The 6,658-nt window shown below is 43.5% G+C and overlaps 1 pseudogene; it reads right to left on the reverse strand.

The window, feature by feature from the left end:
* Positions 1–6,658, reverse strand: part of LOC107565559 (NACHT, LRR and PYD domains-containing protein 12-like) — a 168,278-nt pseudogene that overhangs the window by 84,915 nt on the left and 76,705 nt on the right.

A 6,658-nucleotide genomic window follows, 5' to 3' on the forward strand; every position in this document is an offset into this window, starting at 1 on the left:
CGTCGCTGTTCCCTCATACAGACGCTCAAACTTCTTCATCAGATTTGATTTAAACCTGTTGAGGACTTCATGCCTGTAACATTAAAATACTGCTTTATTAAATAAGCTAATGAGCACAGTGTCTTTTATGTATTCTGTATCAAAATCAAATAATCTTTTACAGAAATATTAGACCTGAGATCAGTCTTTGTATCTTCACTCGTATAATCTAATGGCTGATTCACAGAAGCGTCACTCCTCATAGACACACAGCTGGACTCTGCTTCTGATCTCTTCTGATGAACTGAACTATAACAGAGAGAGATTAAAGAGAATCCTTTGAATTACCATATTCAACAAAGTACATCTTAATTTATTATTTAAACAATCACTTTAAAAAGCACTTCAGGATCATTTACACTTTTATTACAAAAGACGTTAAATAAAACTGAGTGCTTTCACAAATGTGTCTCTCTCTGTAACACTATATATATATATGTTAAAATATCAGATAAAGATATTTAAAGATGAAGATAACACTATTTTGTGTTAATATAACATGACATGTTGTAATAATATTTATATAGAAATGTACCTGAGATCAGTCTTTGTATCTTCACTCTTAAAATCAATTGGATTTTCCATAGACCAATCACTCCTCATAGACACACAGCTGGGCTCTGCTTCTGATCTCTTCTGATGAAATGGACTATAACAAAACAGATTTAATCATTTATGATGATAATAATGTTCTTCTAAATTCTTTAAGTATTGTTAATCAAAAACACTCCATGGAGTTTTTTTTTCTTTTTCTTTTACCTTTTTTAAATACAATCTTTATTTTAGCTTTAAAACCTCCAGACACAAAAACACGATGGAGACTCCCATCTTCCATCATTCAAGGTGATTTAATACAGTGTTTATTCAAAGTACCTGCATCCTGGAGAAACATCTTCATCTGTGGATGTTTGTGTGTCATAAATGCTGAAACAGAATCTGATATCCAGCACTGACTCTGAATGGAAATGACAAACAAACACAATAATTCAGCTGAAGGGATCCGGAGAGAAACAGGATCATGACACGCTGTGTTCTCTCAGATACACATTGTTAGAGGAAATCTGAATGCGGAAGTCCCCTGTAAAGCAGAGACCTGAGCTCTCAGCACTCACTTTATTCACATACAGATTCACAGCCTTTCTATGAAGCAGCTACACGTAAAATCATGGCTTAGCTTTTATAAAGGTTCCTATGAAACACTTAGATATTCCATATAGAATTGACTCTGGCTGTTTAAATGAAGAAACATCAACTCTGAACTTTTACTTTCACTTTTTGTTTGTGACATGGACAATGTGGCGTAACACGTGCGCGATATCAAGCCTCATCCAGTGTTAAAATAAGCAAAAACTTTTGTAACAAAAAATAAATAAAATAAATTTTATTAATTTGTATATTCATTAAAATTCATTGAAAAAGTTGTCCAAGCCTACGATGAAAATAAGCAACAGTAAAACATGAGTTAAATTGAATCAAATTGACTGTGAAAGTCAACTTATTAAACTGACTTAAAACATTTGTTTCCATTAATTTTTGATCACATATATATTGTTACCCGTAACATGTCTGTGCCCAAATGAAGAATTAACAACCATTTTTGCATAGAGAGAGCAGAGAAAGTGTGAGAGCTGCTGTTTACCTCAGCAGCCATAATCTCACGTTCTCACTCCTGCAGCGCTTATTTTCATCTTTAAACTTAGATCTTAGATTAAGGTTTATTCAATATTACTCTTAATAAACACACACACACACCATCAGCAATACAATGACAAAGTCGCTTGTATTAAACATTATGAACAGAACGAATACGGCTACCGGCCTTGTAACACATACATATATATATACAGTGGGTACGGAAAGTATTCAGACCCCCTTAAATTTTTCACTCTTTGTTATATTGCAGCCATTTGCTAAAATCATTTAAGTTAATTTTTTTTTCCTCATTAATGTACACACAGCACCCCATATTGACAGAAAAACACAGAATTGTTGACATTTTTGCAGATTTATTAAAAAAGAAAAACTGAAATATCAGGGATTTTCCCCTTATTTTAAAACGAATGTTTAGTTTGTGGATCATTATTATTATTATTAATAATAAAACATAGGCTATTCAATAAAATTGTACAATGACAAATTCGTTTATAGGAAACTTTGAACTTTTATTAACAAAATGAATAAGGATATAATATGTTTTGCACGCGTTGTAATACAAATAAATAAATGTTTTTTGGATTTCCTTACTTTAAAACGATTGTAGTTGCGGTTTAGCCTATTGATTAAATTACAGATATTATTGACGAGTCTGTAAACAATAAAAATCCACCGACTTCAACTTCAAAACTTAAATGCAGCTGCTGCGTTAAATTTATAAGTATAATCAAATTAGTCGAGGTCATTTAGGGTCATTTCAACTTAAATTACCTATATTAAATTGACTTTAAAAATCAAAAATTTTAAAATAAAAAAATTTGAAATTGGTTAAATTAATGGGAAAACATATGTTGCTAAGACTTAAAGTGGTCATATGATGTTGCTAAAAAGAACATTATTTTGTGTATTTGGTGTAATGAAATGCATTTATGCTGTTTAAGGTTCAAAAAACACATTATTTTCCACATACTGTACATTATTGTTTCTCCTCTATGCCCCGCCTTTCTGAAACACGTCGATTTTTACAAAGCTCATCGATCTGAAAAGCGAGGTGTGCTGTGATTGGCCAGCTATCCAGTGCGTTGTGATTGGCCGAATACCTCAAGTGTGTGACGGAAATGTTACGCCCCTCACCATACTGTGATGCCGTGTCCCGGCTGGAGCGACGAGACAAAAACATTAAAGCCCATTATAAACGAGGCATTTGTTGCATCCAGTGGGGACATAATTATGAATTATAATGACTTATACTGTCTTTTTACGCGTGGCATCGCTCAGCGTGAACATAAAACCATGTCTGCATTTGTGATCGGAGAAATTACAAACAACAAGCCCTACTTTACACTGCCCAAAAAACTCGCTTTAAATATATAAAATATAAAAACTCTTTAAAAATAAAAAACGTACTTACAGTCTGTGAGTCAGAACAGCCGGCATTGTAGTCTACTCTACCAGGATCAGGAAACAGTCCTCCATAAAATGTGCTGCACACATCTGAATATTTGGGTTAAACTGTTCTGAAACAGTGTTGTAAATACAACTTAACCACTAATTTCTAGTAATGTCCATTTTTGGAAGGCCAAACAAAGTAGTTTCGCTTTCACAACGAAACAGCGTCACACACAGCGGCCTACAGTGAGCAGAGGCCAGGGGCTAGCGTGAGGAACGGCCGGAGGGTTAGAGTGAGTAGAGGCAGGTGGGCTTGAGAACGGCACGGCCGGCGATTTCGACGAAGGAGTGTCCGAAAGGACATGTGACGACTCCGGGCTTGACTCCGCTTCGTCCACGGTGAAAGCAGATCCGGCGATCCACCATGCGAAGTTGATGTATTTCCTCAGCAACCAGCATGGATCAGCTCCAGGCATGACGAAGCAGATATCATCCTCTTTTGGAAGACCAAACAAAGTAGTTTTGCTTTCACAATGAAGCACACAGCGTCTTTACGACATGGCGGCGGCAACAACAAAACTACAGCGAGAATAAAAGTTACGCCTTCTTTCTTTGCGTGAACATTTGGGCGGCGTTATGCAAATCTTCCCACATAGCGACGTAGATATGTGGAGGTGTGTTAGAACGAGCCGTTTTAGGTAGGTGTGGCTGCATCTTAACTTTTATAAAGAATATCTCTTTGGATTTGAGACTTTAGTCTTTGCAACTTTACAGATCTTCTTTATGCACCAAGAGCTTGTAAACACTCCAAAAAGAAAGGAAAAATTTAAAATCGCATCATATGACCCCTTTAATCACAATTTTTACAGTGTAAAACGCCAAAATGACAACCAAGCGAACTCGCAGACACGGCATAGGCTATTTGATTTATTATTATGACTGATAACGTATGTAACCCTCGTTCCCTGAAGGAGGGAACGGAGACGTCACGTCAGTGACCGACGAATTGGGATCTCACTTAGAGAGACCAATCCACTTCGAGTCTAAACTAAACGAGCCAATGCACATTGGCATGCGATGATTGCATCCAGCTGCCGCTGATCACAGCATGAGCATAAAAAGGCAGCCGGTGCAACGCATACTAGGTTTTCGCTGAGGAGCCGAGCCAGTTACCCCTACCAGTGTCCTGTGCGAGCCACCTGCGCCCCTTTGTGGTGTAGGCCAGGGCTCACAACAAGAAGACCAGTCTCTGTTGTCATAGCACTACCCACTCAGTGAGATTGGATAACACTGGGAAAACGTACCAGTTTTCGTACAAGGAAAACGTCTTCGTTGCGGAAGCCCCATTCTTCCCGAAGGAGGTTTCGGAAGCACTTACAACATATGACATCTGTTTAGGTGCATTGTAACCCTCATGGAAATGGCAGAAGTTTGCCGGGGAAACACGGGCTCTAAGGGTATACCGTGGACTTTACACATACGGGAACCACATAGGCCTCTACATATGGAACCCAGCCCTCTACCGGTTCTCACGGATTCAGCGAATGAGGGCCTGGCGCCGGACGTTCCACCTCGTTTGGCTGCCGAGGGGATGTAGGAGCACGACAGGGCCTACAGTACGGACACTCTGGAGCAGTTTTAGCAAGCCGACACTAAACCGGGGCCTCTCAGCGCCTCTACCCATTTGAGGTGAGAACACAGGAGGATACCGGCTCCACACGAAGGCTATAGAATCTAGCAAACGTGTTGGGGGTCACCCAGCACGCAGCTCTACAAATATCTGTCAGCGAGGCGCCACAAGCCAGCGCCCAGGAGAATGCAACACTCTTAGTAGAGTGAGCTCGCAACCTGAGCGGGCAGGGCACACCCTGTGCCTGATAAGCTAGGGTGATGGCATCCACAATTCAGTGGACCATCCTCTGCTTAGAGACGGCATTCCCCTTCTGCCGGCCTCCGTAACAGACAAAGAGCTGATCTGAGGTCCTAAAGCTTTGTGACCGGTCTACGTAGCATCTCAAGGCTCGGACAGGACAAAGCAAAGCTAGGGCTGGGTCTGCCTCCTCCGGGGGCAGCGCTTGCAGGCTCACCATCTGATCCCTGAAGGGAGTAGTGGGAACCTTGGGCACATAGCCGGGCCGGGGATGGGTCCAGGGCCAGGGCCTCAGGATTACCTGGGAGTCAGCCGGCCCAAACTCTAGGCACAAATCGTCGACTGAAAATGCGTGCAGTAGCGGTTCGGAGCTCTTTCAGAACTTCCGGATCATGACCACCCTCGTGCAGGTCCCTCAGTGCCTTGGCCTGATGAACTTGCAGTAACGCCGTAGCGTGTAAAGCGGAGGCAGCTTCTCCACAGGCCGTTTAAGCATCGCCAGACAAGTACCTACAGACCCGGGAGGAGAGGCACGGTTCGCCCTGCCGGGTGGAGGTGGTATTAGGACACAATCGCATCGCAACTGACCGCTCCACCGGGGGGACCCTTGTATATCCCCTAGCTGCACCACCGTCGAGGGTGGTGAGGGAGGAGGAACCAGCAGGTCGGTTTCCGGCAGTAAAAGATGCTGTCCATGACCTGGTGAACTCCTCATGCACCTCCGGGAAGAAAGGCACTGAGGTGGGGCGCTGAGAACCAGCGCGAGCCACCCCGAGAAACCAATCGTCCAACCTCGAGGGCCCGGGACGCAGTGTAGGTTTTCATTCGAGCCCTACCCTCTCGGCGGCCCGGGAAAGCATAGCCGAAATCTCTGGATTCGATTCAGGCCTTGCCACCGTCCCGGAGGGCGGCAGCGCAGCCGAATCTTCCTCTCCAGAGAGTTCTCCCTCCAATGCAGTGATCGACATCTGGTCTCGGGAGGAGCACCGAAGGATACCGCTGGTACGCTCTTTGAAGAGGGCCCAGCGCGTTCCTTTGGAGGCTCAACTGGTTGCGAAGCGCTAGAGGAGTGATGGTCCCCCGAGGGTTGGTTCCCTGATGAGTTTGCCACCACTGTAACCCTACTGCCCGAAGTAGTCCACGCCTGACTGCTGCCAAGACGAACACTAGAACACAGCTCCGAGATGGTCATCTTTCCGCAATGGGAATATGACTCATCCGCGAATGCCACCTCAGCGTGTTTAATGCCCAGACACGTGAGGCAGCGATCGTGACCATCACCCGGCGCCAGGTAACGACCGCATCCAGAAACGCACAGGTGAAACGGCATCTTTAAAAAGACGATCAGTTATCTTTACAAAGACGCACTTATTGTACTAGAGAAATTGGCTCTTTTTAGGGAAATGCTGTTTTACGTGCCGAGACGTACAGGGGAAACAGCCATTTGCAGCACGACAGGGGGTAGTGCAGCCTGAAGTGCGCAACCCACTCGACACAGGAACGACCACCGCTGAAGCACCGTCCGCCAACACAAAAAGCTCCTGAGAGCATGCTAGACTCATCACACACGAAGCATTTTGGTAGGAGCAGAACGATGTTGTCGCTCGGCTCCGAAGCGAAAAGCTGGTATGCGTTGCTTATGCTCATGCTGTGATCAGCGGCAGCTGGATGCAATCATCGCATGCCAATGTGCATTGGCTCGGTTTT

The sequence above is a fragment of the Sinocyclocheilus grahami genome, unplaced genomic scaffold, assembly GCF_001515645.1.
Source record: "Sinocyclocheilus grahami isolate Dianchi unplaced genomic scaffold, SAMN03320097.WGS_v1.1 scaffold1008.1, whole genome shotgun sequence".
In the NCBI taxonomy this organism is placed as follows: domain Eukaryota; kingdom Metazoa; phylum Chordata; class Actinopteri; order Cypriniformes; family Cyprinidae; genus Sinocyclocheilus; species Sinocyclocheilus grahami.